The sequence below is a fragment of the Lynx rufus genome, unplaced genomic scaffold (assembly GCF_022079265.1).
Source record: "Lynx rufus isolate CCGP_SWC_20201006 ecotype Redwood Valley unplaced genomic scaffold, mLynRuf1.p SCAF_18, whole genome shotgun sequence".
NCBI lineage: Eukaryota > Metazoa > Chordata > Mammalia > Carnivora > Felidae > Lynx > Lynx rufus.
Window position 1 is genome coordinate 27,407,306 of NW_025814832.1, and position 13,788 is coordinate 27,421,093.

Below are 13,788 nucleotides of genomic sequence, written 5' to 3' on the forward strand. Positions count from 1 at the left end.
CTCTCTCAAAATAAATAAACACACTTTATTTATAAATACACTTTATTTACTTTTATAATTTTTTTAAATGTTTACTTATTTTTGGAGATAGAGAGACAGAATGGGGGAGGGGCAGAGAGAGAGAGGGAGACACAGAATCCCGAGCAGGCTCCAGGCTCCGAGCTGTCGGCACAGAGCCCGACGCGGGGCTCGAACCCACAAAGCGCAGGATCATGACCTGGGCCAAAGTCAGACACTCCACCGACTGAGCCATCCAGGTGCCCCAAATAAACACACTTTAAAAATTAAACAATAAATAAAAATTTGAAAGAGGGACTGAGTTCTCCATCCAGCCCCCTCACTCCCTTCTAACAGATTTATGCAATCCATAGCCTTGATCTTGGGCTGTCTGTCCAGGCGGCTGTCACAGAACACCCACCAGAGACTGGGTGGGTGTTTCTCGGTTTTGGAGGCTGGAAGTCCAAGATTGAGGTGCCATCGAGATCGGGTTTTGGGGGCGCCTGGGTGGCGCAGTCGGTTAAGCGTCCGACTTCAGCCAGGTCACGATCTCGCGGTCCGTGAGTTCGAGCCCCGCGTCGGGCTCTGGGCTGACGGCTCAGAGCCTGGAGCCTGTTTCAGATTCTGTGTCTCCCTCTCTCTCTGCCCCTCCCCCATTCATGCTCTGTCTCTCTCTGTCCCAAAAATAAATAAACGTTGAAAAAAAAAATTTTTTAAAAATTAAAAAAAATTAAAAAAATAAAAAAAAAAAAAGATCGGGTTTTGGGGAGACACAGACACTGGGGTCACGGCACCATGTGACTTGCTTTGACCGGGGATGTGCACTGAGTAGAGGCTGAAACGTGCTAGTACAACCAATGAGCTCCCTCGTACTGCTGAGATGGTCCGGAAGAAGCACACACCGGGGACACGACGGGTAGCCCGCTGGTCCAAGGAGGCTAATAAAACATATGAAGCAAACCCGGACCCAGCCCACAGCCCAGGCTGGATCTGCTGAACCCCAGCAAACCCACGGCGATGAGAGCCAAACTCAATTCTTACCGCTAGAGGCCATTCAGATTTAGAGACCGTTATGTGGCCCAATGACGGCAATGGCTGGCTGGTACAGGGGGTTTCTCCCGGAACCCAAGCGAAGCCACTAGTCAGTATTGGGACCGACAGAGGTGCTCCCTGGTGAAGCTAAGCAGAAAAGGAGTTGACGGGGTGTTGGTGAGCACAGAACGGCCTGAAGAGTCTAGCACTGCCTTCTATCTGACCCACACGCTGCCGGATGGAGAACGATCCTAAACCACTCTTCCCCTTGGCATCTTGCCTCCAAGCTTCCAAGATCCCTTAGACCCAGAGCATTCCGGACAGGGTTCCTCCTCTCCTCCCGGGCCACGTGCCGCCTGTCCCCGGGCCCTACGCGCCTAGCTTCAGCACCTCGAGGAAGGCCAGCTTCTCTTCCCCAGCTGCCGAAGCCCTTGACGAGGTGGCCACAGGCTTCCACCGTAACCGCCAGGTGGAGGGCAGGGAGGGGCAGCCCCCAGAGGCCAGGAGGAGCAGGAGGCAGGAGACAGCACTACAGACAACACCGCAAAGCGGAGTCTGGTAGATGTGGGTTCAAGCCTCAGCACCAACATTCACCAACTTGGTGACTTGGGATAGTTGCCTAAGTAAGTCAGCTGTGCAAATGTTCCGTCTTCTGGGACTGCCCGGATGTACCAGAGTCCGCGGCACGTAGTAAATGTTCAAGAAAAACAAACAGCGATGCGGACAGCGGCCCTCGAAAGAAAGCTGAAGGGACGGGGAGGGCTGCCCAGTAGGAGCCGCGGGTGTGAGCACAGGGACGCACACAGAGCCAGCGGCACTGGGCTCTGTACCGCCCGCCCCCACAACCTCCGCCCGCGCCTCCTGCTTGTGAAACCCAACCGAAGGCACAGGAAGAGGGAGTCCGTTGACGTGGCCCCCACAGGGCAGCCTGTCCCGGCACAGAAGGACAATGAGACATCTGGAAGGGGGCCATCCAGGTTCCCCCGGGGGGCTGCCTGGGCGGGCGAGAGCCAGCTCACGGTGCTTCCCGAACAACCTCACCCAGGTCTGGGGTCCTGTCCACTCCTCTGCCCCCTGTCCCCAGGTCCCTGAGTCACTCCACTCCATCGCCCCTCCCTCCTCTCCACCTGTGGCAGCTGCCACAGTCTCCCCGCCCGCCATTGCTGTGGTTCAGCCCAGGCTCCGTCATGGCTCAGCTGAACCAAGAGCCATGGCTCCTACTCACACAGCAGGACGTCTCTGATCCCCAGGCCATGCCCACAGCTGCGGGGCTGGGGCTCCTAAGGCAGGTCTCCTGGTGTCTCTTTGCGTCCACTGGTGCCCAGCGGCCACGCAGGCAGGGGCTGACCCTTGGGCAGGCCTCCCCCCTTCCCTCCCTCCTCCCTCCCTCCCTTCCTTCCTTCCTTCCTTCCATAAGCCCTTGGCTATATCAGGTTCTGCACTGAGGCCCTGCGGACCCACCAGAGAACAAGTACGCCCCCCACCCTCACACGGTCTACACAGGCTTGTCAGGACGACCAAGTGAATCCATATATGTGCCAGGGCCTGGCCCGGAATGAAAGGTATAGAAATGTTTGCTGTCCTTATGAATCACTAGCGCCCACCTAGCAAGCCAACCCTGTCCAGGCTGGTGGACCTCTGCCTGCCTGGGTCCCACCGTCTGACCTGACCCCGGCCTGGGGCCCGGGCACCATAGGATCGCTGCACGGAGAGAGATCCACAGAGTCCAGAACCAGCCCCAGGACAGGTCCCCCGTGGTGGGGTGCCTCTCCCCTTGGGGGTCCTGGGCCCTGCCCAGAGCCTGGCCCCAGGACAGGAGTCCAACGTGCTAGGGAAAGCACTCCCAACAGTGGACAGACCCCATCCGTGCTCCTTGCAGGGAGAGCAGCCCTCCCTTGCCTCTTGGGAGATAAACGGAGCAGAGCTAGGGCTGGGGCACACAACCTTGCAGCAGGATGCCAGGGGTGCCCGGAAGCCGGGGTTCAGCCACCAGCTCCTTTCTCGGTGGGGGGGGGGGGGGAAGGGGCCAGCTCCCAGCAAAGGCTGAGCCCTGGTCATGCTGAGGGAACCCTGGGTGCAAATTAAATGTCTAGTTGTGGGCCCTAGTCGGCAGGCAGCCCGCACAGGCGGTGAGCCTTCCCTTTATCATCTGCAGCAAAGCATTTACAGTCAATAAATGGGCTAATTAATTCTCTTCAAAGACCTCTCAATTATTCATCTAGGGCTGCAGAGAGAACAATTAGAGCACCTCCATGCTCAAGGCTCTAGAAGTGGAGGGTAGGCTGAGCCACAGAGCTCAACCCCTGGGCTGCACAGCCTGGCCGTCCCCAGGGGCCCCCTCCCCCAACAGAGGCAGGCAGGCCTTGTCCCGGGGGCCCAGCGGGGAAAGGAACCCCTCTTCTCCCCCAAACTGGCAAGGAGCTGGGATCTTTAGCCTCATTCCTCAGGGGAGGAAGCGGAGACCCTAAGCTGTCAGGGACTTTCGTCCAACACCAACAGCCCATCAGACCAAGCCAGGCTGTGGGCGTGCGGCCTCGCCGGAGGGGCAGCAGGTGACCCTGCTGGACCTGAGCGGAGCCTCTCTGCCTCTAGGAAAGCATTGTGGGGGGAGGAGGGGCAGAGGCCAGGGAGGGGCGAGCTGAGGCCGCCAGAAACTGCAGGCCAGGCTGGGTAGATCTGATACCCAGTCACCCTCGGAGGGCTGGAGTCCCCGAGGCGCTCGGCTTGCACTCTGGTGGCGCTAAAGCCGCCTGGGTGCCCCAGCAATGCTGCTCCAAGGCGGGGCCTTCAGCTGAGAGCCCGGTTCCCTTCTCCCTTCCAGCCGCCCGGACTTGCTCCAGTGGCTGGAGGCGGCCTTGAGGGAGAGGGCAGCGGGCCTATCCCCCCCGTCTACCTTCTCCAGGCCCCTCGTGGTCGGCCCTCCGTCCCCGGACTCCCCCAAACAGCATCGCCGGCAAGCTGAGGGTTAACTCCCGGGAGCTCCCAGACCGCGCGGAGTGGGGGGTGGGGGGCCGGGGGGCGTGCCTGTCGGGAAGTATGGATTTCTGCAGTGGTTTTACTGGAAAAGCTGTAGCTGAAGGTGGGAGGGGGTCACCATGGCAACTTCTGGCTATGGGAACAGGTTGGCTGTTGGGAACCAATTCTTCCAGGGGCCCAGGGGGCCCGTCTGGCGCTTGGCACCCGGGGGTAGGGTGGTGGTGGGGGGGACAGGGCTGCCTCGCGGGGGTCCTCGCCTCCTTGGGGAGGCACAAAGACCCTCCCCAACCTGGAATTACCGACTTCCCCGCCTCCCTCCAACCTCTCCCCAGGGCCTGGTCCCTCATCAGCCGCCCACCCCCCACCCTTGTTGAAGCGCCCCCCACACCCAACTGTTAATCGATGAACCAATTACCAAGCGGCCGCCGGGGAGCTCGCGGGAACCTCCCTCTTAAAGCTTTGCGTTGGGAGAGGCCGACTCCGTGGCCGGGACTGAAATTCAGGGAATGCCATGAATCTCGAGGCTTCCTCTCCCAGGCCGTGCCCCACCCGCCCTGCCCCACGGAGGGAGCCTAGGATTGCAGGGGACCGAGCCCCCACTCCCACTGGTCCCGACTGGGAAGTTCAAGGAAATCCTCCCTCCCCCACCCCCACCCCGGGCGAGGGACACGGGGACTCCGCAAGCCTGAGACCCGGGTTGGGGGCGGAAGTCCCGAGGCACAGAAGGTGCACCCCTAAATCCTGAAGACCCCTGCCGCTCCCGTCCCAGTGGGATTCCGGGAGCCCCAGGCCTGCCCTCCCGTCCAGCCGTCTGCTTCGCCCTGTCCTGCAAAAGATCGAGCCCCCGGCCCCCGAGGGCCTCCTGGGTGTCGGCAAGACCCCGGTGCCCCGCAGGACTTCAGGCCAGGGAATGCTGGGCACTGCTGGAGGGAGGGTCGGGAGCTCCCAGGCCCTCCGGGCTCGGGTTCCTAGCCACCCCCCACCAGGGGCTGCGGGGGGGGGGTGGCCTCTAAGTTCCCCCCTCCTCGCCCCCCGCCCACCCCCCCCCCCCGCAAATCCTTCAGTCACTGGGTGGGCGGGTGCGAGGGGGAGGGGTGTGCCCGGGAGGAGCTTCCAGGAATCTCCAGTGGTGCTGCCCAAACGGCCAGGAAGAGGGCACGAAGAGGGCATCTGCAGCTGGCGGGCCCCTAGGGGACCAAATGGGGGGGGGGGATGCTCCACCCACTACCCTTCCCCAGCTAAAGAGAGGACCACCCGCCTGAGTCCACGTGGGCACCGATCTGCTGGAGGTCCTTAGACGTGTGGTTCCTCTGAACCTCAGTTTCCTCATCTGCAAAATGGGCAGGATAAGACCACTCAGGTCTCCAGGGGGTGGTGAGCGCCGAATGAGACCACTAATGCCCCAGAGTGTTAATAGGTGCGGGATTCCTAGATCCCGCCCGGTTCTCTCCTCTTCCCACCCCCCACCAGAAAAGAGCTGGGCCCCTCCCTGAGGCATCCTGGGTTTTGCCGAGGGCTGTGGCTCCCCACCGTCGTTTACGACCACCGGCGAAGCACCCCGGCGAACTGGCCTCTGTGAGCGCCCCCTGTCGGCCGGGTCCGCGCAGGCCGGAGCCCGGGTCAACCCGCCCCAGGTGTCGTCTCCCGCAGGCCCGCCACGCACCTACGGTCTCCCAACGCCCCTCGGTGACCCGAAAGAGTTAAATGGACCGCGGATGGGGTCGTATCCTCCCTCACCCCCCAGTCGCGGCCGTCCGCCGGGCCGACTTCGGAGCCACCCAGATCGGCTCCGCCGCCCCCACCCCCACCCCACCCCACCCCCCTCTTCCGCTGCTCCCCCTGCAGCCCCCCTCCCCTCCCCCATGCCGCCCAGGGCTTCCACCTCGCGCTCTCGGGTCTGCCGAATCCCGATAAAACATTTGGGGGAGATAAGTGCTGCGTATAAATAATTAAGACCACATGCATATTCGCCAACAGAAAAAAAAAAAGTTTAAAACCCCCATTCCGGGAACAGCTGCTGTGTGGGGCCCGGGGCGGGGCTGCTGAGGCCCACCTCCACCCCACCCGCTCCTCTGGGGAGGGTCAGCCGGGACTCCTCCTCCGGCAAGCCCCGCCCCCAGCCCCAGCGCGACGCTGGGGCTGTCTCCCCGCGGGGCCCAGGGGTGGGGTAGGGGGAGACTAGCGCCACCGTGGGGGTGGCCTCATGCATCCCCAGAGGCCAAGCCTCCAGGCAGGGTCCCCCAACCCCAAGGCCAGGTGGGGTCTGGGGACCCACTTGGTACCCAATAAACATTTACTGGATAAATGAACGAATGGGCCAATGACTGAGGGCTCGTGGGTTCCAGCGGAGGGTCTGTCCTGAGCTCTGGCCGAGGACAGACAGCACTCCCCCCTCTCCCCGCCCCCACCCCCACCCCAGGTGCCTGCAGACACCTTTTCCAGTTCCAGGTGCCGCGTGAGGGCCTCAGGTAAGAGGCTAGAAGAACTTCCAGAGGGAGTCAGGCCCCAGGCCTGGCCGGGTGGAGCCGCCCCTCTCCCCTGCCTCCTCTGCCAGAGGGTCACCATGGATTGCCCTGGGCTGGCCCTGCCCTGCCTCCGCTCCAGGACCTGTAGGGTTCCCTCTTCACAGCAGTGTCTGCTCTGGTCCTTCCGGCTGGCTCTCAAGGTCCCCTGTCCCACCAGGCCATGTGCCCGCTCAGGCAGGACAACTGCAGACACCTTGCTGCAGGCCTTTGCCGGGGCCTGTCCCCTGGTGGCCTGCCCCTCTCCCCCTGACTCCTGTAAATCGTGTTGTTCACTCTGGGTTCATCTCCCCTCTTCCAAAGGAAGCCCCTCTCCCCCCCTACTCTGTTTTCTCACCCACATCATTTCAGGTATTTGTTTCCTCTGCGTCCCCCGTGTTCCAAGCCCCGTGCTGGGGGTCCCGAGAATAAAAGACACAGGTCTTGCCCTCCACAACAAGTGACCGATGACAAGTTTCTGCTCTAAGGTAAGCCAGGTGCAGAGGAAACAGAGAGAAAAGGGCGTGTATTGTGGGAGAGGGCCGAGGGGCTGTTCTGGAAGACATCCTGGAGGAGGAGACCAGCCGACCCGAGTCTGGGAGCCAAGTGGGATTCCTCCAGGTACAGAAGGGAAGAAGGAAGGGTTGACCATGCCCCCCGGTTCTCCCAGCGCTGCCCCCTGCTGGCTCTACACGCACTTGTGATACAGCCATGGGTTCCAATCCCGACTCGGCTACTCACCAGCAAGTTACCCTACCTCCTGGACCTTAGTTTCCTCACCTGTAAAATGGAGGTCATGGTCCCAGCTGTGCAGAGCTCCCGACCATCCATCCTTGGTCCTCTGTTCTCAGGAGGCAAAGCCCCCTACCCCAGCCCCCAGCACACGTTGGCAAATCTAATAGGTGCCCACAGCTACTGACTGGTGGATGGATTGAGGACCTTGGAGCTCTCCCCTCATCTTCCTTCTTCAGTGGCGACAAACCCCAGCAGACGGCGCTGACCTCTACTCACCCAGGACTCTGGGAACGCACCTTACGCTCAGGATCTCCGGCATCTCGTCCGGTCAACCACCCGCCTGACCAGCGACGCGTGAGGGCGCAAGCTATGTCCTGCCCTTGACCCGGGCCCTGCAGGAGCGTGGCAAATATTTGTTTGTGGAAGGAAGCTCCTCCCAGAGATCCGGGGCTGGAGAGACAAGTGGGCAGGGGTTGTGCCTCTGCAGGTGCCAGTCTGTGTGTTGTCGTCTATTCCCAGGAAGGGATTCTGGGGTTCCTGATCAGAGACCCAGCTACCTCTGCCCCTCCCTCACACCCAGGGGCTAGGGTGAGCTCAGTCTTGTCTTTGCACCCGGTGGGAACCAGAGAGAGGCCTGAGCCCCATCTGTGCCCATGACACTCTTGGTCTTAGCTTTTTTTTTTTTTTTTTTAAGGAATCTCTCTGCCCAACGTGGGGCTTGAACTCACACCCCTGAGATCAAGAGTCGCGTGTTCTACCCACTGAACCAGCCAGGCGCCCCGACATCTCCTGGTCGTCAGATCCCACTGTGACTCCCGTCAAGCAGCTCAGGACTATTCACTGAAGCCGGCACTCCAGGCCCCCGAGTACGGGCTCTTTTTTCATGCTCCCGTCTTGGACTTTGAACTCACTAGGCAGGCGTGCAGGATGAGAAATTCCAAGATCTAAGAGACAGTGATTTTCAAGCCTTCGTTCTGTTTGGATCGTGCCCCCCTCTAATACAAAATGTTGGAGCTCATCGCTGTACATGTATAGTTATTTCTAGATTACCAGTGTCCATGACTGTAGGACTGTATTATTTGCATTATAAAATATCCGCCGAAGGTAGATATCTTAAAAGGATCAAATTTAAACACTTAAGCGTAAAATTCTCCTCCCCACCCCAGGGGGTCATCCTGTGTAGCTCACTTTGGAGACCAAGGTGGGGGGGGGGAGGCTCTTTGGATCCCCAGCTGTGATGGGGTCTCCCTGGTGCCTCCCTTACTTTGATCCATTCTCCAACTTCAAGTTCCAACCTTTCTTCTTCCCAAAGACCACCTCCCCCCAAAAACCACTCTGCCACTACGAAGACCACGCTCTTCCTGACCCCAGCCATTCGGTCAGCAGCTCGGGAGCCAAGCTTGGGGCGCTCAGCGCTGCCAGCGGGGAAGGAAATTCGACTCGTATATGACACAGAGGACAGAAACAGGCCCACCAGGAACGCGATAACAGAGAGACTGGGGATCCTAAGCAGAGAAACTTCCTGCGGCTGGGGAACAAGAGGGCACTCTTCAGTGACTGATAACTGGCTGCAAACCCAAGACGCTGTATGGAGCACAGTGTTGTCCATAAACGGGACCTGCCCTCAGGGCGCCGGACGTCTGTCCCTGGATCTAGACCCTGGCAGATGCTGGGCAGCCGTTCTCGTCCGTGTCCCTTATGACCTGCGGCTCCTCTGGGCTATTTGGGGCTCACCTGGGCAGGGCGGACGACGTGGGCTAGCCTGGAATTCTACAACAGATGCCCTTCCCCATCCTCGCCTCCTAGGGATAAGGGCCAAAGGGAGTCTCTAGGGCAGTGGACCCCAAAGCCCGGACCCCTTCTGTCCATGGCCACCCTCCAGAACCTTCTTTGCTCTTCCTTCCCACACAGCGTCTATCCCCCACCGGCTGCAGAAGCAGGCGATGGGAGGCAGGGGAGGGTCTCGGGGAAGGGCACCCTAACAAACTGGGGGGCAATGGTGGGAGCCGTGGTTTCCCACCAGGCAGGACCCGGAGCCTGGGGGGCCCTCCTTCTTGAGTCCTCCGCACCTGGCGGGGGGTCAGCATCTGTGGAACTGGACCCACCTCCACACGGGCCGCCGCGCCCAGGCCTGGAGTCTGAGCCCTCTGTCCTCCCTGCCTGCTGGGCCCCGGCCGCCAGGACAGAGGCCCCCGGGAACAGACAAGGGCCCAGCCTGCACGAAGCTGACCTCGAGCCTCAGCCCAGGCCGGGTAACAGGAAGCCAGAGGCCGATGCCGGTAAGCAACGGAGATTCAGGGATCAGAGGTCTGCTGCCTGATCAGAAGCAGCCTGGAGTCGGAGGACAGATTACTGGAAGGAGGAGGAAGCTGCAGCAATAAATAAGGCCAGACCCCGAACGCTTGCCTCTAGCTGACGGGAGCCCAGCCTGAGTGCAGCGCAGGGGCCCCAGGAAGGGGGGAGGGGGGAGGGCGGGAGGTGCAAGGTGTGCTTTGCTTGCAGCCTGAGCTGGGGGCCCTGGAAGGCAGGGAGGGAGTGTTCGGTGTCCAGTGTCCCCGGGCAGGGCCTGAAACGCAAGGGATCTTCAGAGCTCTGCAGAAGGTCCCTTGGCCGCCGTCCCCACGCCTCCTGCCCCACTGCCGTGCGTCCCCCAGCCCCCCCCCCACCAGGGAGGTCGTTGAAGTGGGGACCCAGCCCTGGGCTTGCTTGGCTCCCCCCACAGGCCTCCCTGCCCCCGCCCCCCCCCCCCCAGCTGATTCCTGGAAGGCTGGCTGCTTCCCAGCAGAGCAGAGGGAGCCCTGGGGCTACCGTCCCCGAGGATTTCCCAGGATTCCAGCCGCCCCACCCACCCAGCTTCCAGGTCTTCACTCTGTCCCCTCCGGGCCCCCTGAGACGCTCTTAGGACCTGGAGCTCCTCAAGGGCCTGCCCGCTGCGGCCCAAGGTGAGGGTGCCTCCGTGGGAGGGGTCGGATCCTGACCCAACACCTCCCATCTTGGAAGGCCGAGCCCCCAGCCTTGCACAGGCTGGGGAGGGGCCCTGAAGGGCATTAAAGGCTTCCTGTCTGCCCACTCCGGGCCTCAGGGATGGAGGGCTGTGCTGGGCCGAGGCGGGATGGGGCAGTGCCTATTAGGCACCAGGTACTCTGAGGTTCGCGGGACCAAACTATGGTGGCGCTTGACTCCAGGCCTCCCTGGCACTTCTGACCAGGACCTTCCCCGGTTCCACCACCACTTCTCCCTCCTGATTGCCACCCTGACAGAGGCAACCAGCCCCGCCGGCCTGGCCCGGGGCATGGCGGCCATCCGGGAGCACAGCAAAGGGAGGATCTGGTGGAGGGAACATGACCTCTGTGTCTGGGGTCCTCCCTTGGAGTTGCACTTTCCACCTCAGTGGGCATAGGGAGCGGTTGCAGGGAAATAGTCAACACGTGTAGGCCCAACGGGAAAGGCAGAACTTCCAAATTTTAGAAGAAAATTAGGAGGATATCATCATGACCTTGAGGAAAGGGAGCTCTTAAGCAAGACACTAATTATTAAGGGGGGCGGGGCGGGGTGCGCAATGAATTCAAGGACATAAAAGGAGGAACTTGGAATCCATCAAGTATTCCATAGAAGTTGCAGAGACAGGCCACAGAAAAGGGAACTATTTTTTGGCACGACGTGCAACCAAGAAGAGTTGGTACACGGCATATGTGAGTGAGTGCCAAACCCAAACCGGTGAGAAAAGACTGAGGCTCTGCACCGAGGAGGAATCCAAACCGGCTAACGCGTGGAGAAGAGGCGTTCAACTCCATTATGCAGGCGAAAGAGTAGATAAGAATCAAACCACGCCACTGCCCGCGCACGCGCCGGAATGGCACAAGTCAGGAAGCGTGATCCCGCATTTCAGCCACTCTGGGAGGGGGTTCCGCGTCGCCCCCTGGAGCCGCAGAGAAGCGTCGGCTGCCCCAGCAGGTCTGGCGGGGTGGGGGTGGGGGGCTCGCCCCAGGAAACGTGAATGCGCATGCGCACGCGCACAGCGGCACCCAAACCTGACCGTAAGGCGGTCTCGAAACAGGCAGAACCGAGAGACAAACTGTGGTCCAGGCACACGGTGGAAAAACTACAGCCATGGCAAAGAATGAACCGCAGCTCCAACACGGATGAACGTTGCGGGCATGATGTTGACCAAAAGCAGCCAGGCTACCAGCGTGCACTGTGACTCGACTTATTATGGCGAGTTCAGAAACTAGCGGCAGTCAGCTGTTACTAAGGGACCCATCCATGGTGGCAAAACCATGAAGAGAGGCAGGTAACGATCATAAAAGTCAGACAGCAGCAGGAACTGCTGGCAGAGGGAGGGTTTGTGAGTGACAAGGAACCTTCTGGAATCCTGGTCATGTTCTATTTCTTTTTTTTTTTTTAATTCATATTTTTAAAGTTTATTTTATTTTTGAGAGAGAGAGAGAGAGAGAGAGCTAGCGGGGGAGGGGCAGAGAGAGAGAGAGAGAGAGGGAGACACAGAATCCGAAGCAGGCTCCGGGCTCTGAGCGGTCAGCACAGAGCCCGACGCGGGGCTCGAACTCACGAACCGTGAGATCATGACCTGAACCGAAGTCAGGAGCTTAAGTGACTGAGTCACCCAGGTGCCCCATTGTAACTCTTTTAGAAGTACACGTGTACGTGAGCCCCCACTGTGCCAGGTCCTGGGCATCGGCCGTGCAGACCCCACCCAGCCGGCCCCTGATTGAGTTCCAGTGAAGGTGTGAGCTTCCCCTCTGCCCGCTGGGCAGTGGGGGTGCAGCCCCTGCCCCCCTCGCTGCCTCCATTCTCTCTTGGTCTCCCAAGCATGTGCCGAGAGGGCTCTGAAGGTGACTCCTCTGTTGTGCTCTGACATCTCCCTCTGCAGTGGGGGAGGTGCAGCGGCTCGGAGGGGTCCTCCTGTCCCCTTCCCTCTCTACACCAGCACGTGTGGCCTTGATGCGGGGGGCCCAGCCCTCTCTCCTTTGCCCCCACCCCCACCCAGTCTGGGAAGATTATGGTGCAAACAGCTCTCCCTTGACTCCCAGGCTGCTGGGCCTGGACGCGGGCCAGCGCCCTATGGATCCTGCGGGCTCAGGGCCAAGAGGCTGGGATGGGAAGGACGTTTCCCCCAACCTGTTTACCGGGACCCAAGGCCGCTATCTCCAGTTCCAATCTGCTGCCTCCCTTTATCTCCGTGGGGCCAGCCCCTGGTTCCCAGCAGCGGCCTCCCGCCACTCACTTCCTGCCAGCGGCCCAGCGTTACAGGAATACGCACGCTGAACTCGGCTAGTGCGTGTGTGTGTGTGTGTGTGTGTGTGTGCACTGCGCCCACACCCCAGAGCCTGCACCTGGAGGGGTGCCAGCGAGCCCGGGGTGCCACGAAAGCAGCCACTCTGAACTCATGTCTTGCCCCTCCCCCCCGCAAGCCTGCCCAGTGTCCTCCCAACGCACAGGGGAGTGGCAAATAGACATCTCCAGAAGGCCAGGGAAGGGGCTATCTTGGGGGCCTCCCTGGAGAGTCCTCCGTGGACAGACCAAGGCAGGACGAATGTCTGTTCCTCAGCCATTCCTGGCCTCCTCTTGCACGGGGACCCAGGGCCCTCCATGGTCAGAGCTCCCGACACGGCTCCTGGACTCCACGCTTCCCCAGGGAAGGGGTGTTGGGGGGAGTCAATCTGTATGTCCCCTTTTGTCTCTCATTCAGCTGGGATTACTGTGGGCCAGGGCCAGCCTGGGCATACAGGACACTCCAAAGGCCGAGGGCATCTCGGCCCTTTCCCATAACTCGCAGGCGATGGGAAGGGACGATACTGACACCCCGGAAGGCAGGCCGTCTCCCTGCCCTGCTGGCGCTGGGGCCAGAGGGGCTTCCTGGAAGAAGGGACCTCTCAGCTGAGACCCGAAGACTCAGAAGGCGATAACCAAGGACACGTGCCGATGGTTTCCGGGTAGAAAGGACACAGGTGCAAAACCTGGGGGTGAGAGCGAGGCCGGTGCACAGCGCATTCGGGGAACAGAGGTGTTGCCATCTGGCTGCCCTGCGGTGAGAGGGCGGGGCTAGACCCAGAGCCAGGGCTGCGGGGCGGGGCACACCCGGAGGTGGCCTAGCCTAGGGCTGTGGCCTTGGGGGAGGAGGCAGCTGATGTGTGGGGTGAGGCGGGTCTGTGTGTGCAGGAGACTGTCCCACGACCTTAGGCCTTTGACCTCCAGGGATGGCAGCTGGTTAGGGGGCTGGGCTCTCCTCTGAGGGGAAAGACTTAAGGGGTCTGCTCAGTGACCTGGGGTAGAGGGGAGGGGGTGCTCACGGGCCTTCTGCTTTCTCCTTCCACCTGGGGGCTGTGAAGTGTTCCCAGCTTACCAACAGGATGACTCCGATAGCAGCCGCAGCCAGGGACACACGCAGGCACACGCGCACAGACACGCGTGTATACACACACGTGCACAGGCACCCCGCACATTTGTACACGCACGTGCACACACCTACACAGACACATTCACACGTGCGTGTACACACACGTGTGCACCTGCAAACACATGCTCACAC